Source organism: Gavialis gangeticus, unplaced genomic scaffold, assembly GCF_001723915.1.
Source record: "Gavialis gangeticus isolate Ggan-Ray unplaced genomic scaffold, GavGan_comp1, whole genome shotgun sequence".
Taxonomy (NCBI): domain Eukaryota; kingdom Metazoa; phylum Chordata; order Crocodylia; family Gavialidae; genus Gavialis; species Gavialis gangeticus.
In genome coordinates this window covers 140,233,261-140,234,723 of record NW_017729024.1, presented here as the reverse complement: position 1 = coordinate 140,234,723, position 1,463 = coordinate 140,233,261, and the positions used below count along the sequence as shown (strand labels likewise).

The following is a 1,463-nucleotide window of genomic DNA, read 5'->3' as shown; positions in this document are numbered from 1 at the left end:
GGAGACCACTGATCTAGATGCAAGCATATCTCCACTGTAGCACTGTACAGCAGAGATATCAAACTTACCAACATATTACTGGCTCATGGGGCTCCTAGAGGTAACAAATTCAGGGCCAGGGCCTGCTGCTGAGATCCCAAATGTAAACTCCTGCTAGGGATGCTTGCTGGCAGCAGGAGGTGACCAACAGCAGCATTAAACCCCAGTGCTACCAACACCACCGCTGCCACCACCACTCACCCCATCATTGCCACATGCAAACCCAGCCCGTGAGGTGCCTATAACAAGAAGCCAAAGACCTCTATTACTAAAAAGGGGAAGACAGAGCTGGCTAGCTTGGCTGCATAGGTAGGCAGGCAGTGGAGACAAGGCTAGCTACACAGCAGTAAGCTGAAGGAATGGGGCAGACCCCTAGGCAGTCACAGGACAAGCAGCAGAGAGGACAAGCAGCAGAGATAGGCTCCAACAGGGAGGAGGAAACTGCCCATTAGGCATAAGGAGGAACATCTGTGTGAGCCTAGGGAGTCAGCAAGATGCGAGTAGCTAAGCCTGAGCGGGGCAAGACCAGGGCCAGGGGCCCCAGAAGCTGGAGGCACAGCCAGAGAAAAGAGGTCAGAGCTATAGCCCCTCCAGCCTCCCCACCCCAAACACTGTCCCTGCTCAGGGCACTTGGTTCTGCTGCTTTTCCCCTGGGAGCCCTGCATTGGCCAGGCAGCCCACCCTCATCTTGCATACAAATCTGGGAGGAGGGGGAAGAGACACATGTCCCCTATGCCTCACAGAAGTTCAGGGCTGGAACGGACCTCATGAGATCATTGGGTCCAGCTCCCCTGCTCTGGGCAGCAAAGACTGCTGGGATCAAATAACCCCAGCAAGGCGTGCATCCTTTTGGAAGATCTCCAGGGTAGGTGCCTGCACTGCCCGCCTTGGGAGTCTATTCCAGAGTCTGGTCACACAAACCGTGAAGAAATTTTCCTCCTGTCCAGTCTGAAACTTTCTTCTGGAATTTATGACTGTTGCTTCTGGTTTTCCCCGGGGGTGCTTTGGTGAAAGTTGTTTGCCTAGCCCCTGATGCTCTCTCTGATATATTTGTACGGTGCTACTACATCCCCCCCCCGGGCAAAGTTGTCTCTTTTTTAGGCTGAACACTCCCGTATCTGTCAGCTTTTCCTCACACAGCTTGCTCTACAAGCCTCTAATCATACGAGTGGCTCTTCTATGGACTCTCTCAAGCTTCTCCACATTCTTCTTGAATTGTGGTTCCCAGAACTGGACATAGTAGTCTGGCTGCAGCCTCACCATTGCCAAGCACAGTGGGAAAATAACATCTTTAGATTTGCTTCAGATGCATCGGTTGATGCATGCATATTGTTTGCTTTGCTAACTGTAGCATCACACTGGTGGCTCGTATTCATTTTATAGTTAATTATGACCCCCAGGTCCCTTTTGGACATGGTGCTAGC

At 51.9% G+C, this 1,463-nt stretch overlaps 1 protein-coding gene across 1 annotated transcript in view; it reads right to left on the bottom strand.

Moving 5' to 3' along the window:
* DEPDC1B (DEP domain containing 1B) overlaps window positions 1-1,463 on the bottom strand; it is a gene marked incomplete at its 5' end in the record, with an annotated part of 71,252 nt that overhangs the window by 68,954 nt on the left and 835 nt on the right. The gene's annotated exons all lie outside the window — the stretch shown is intronic.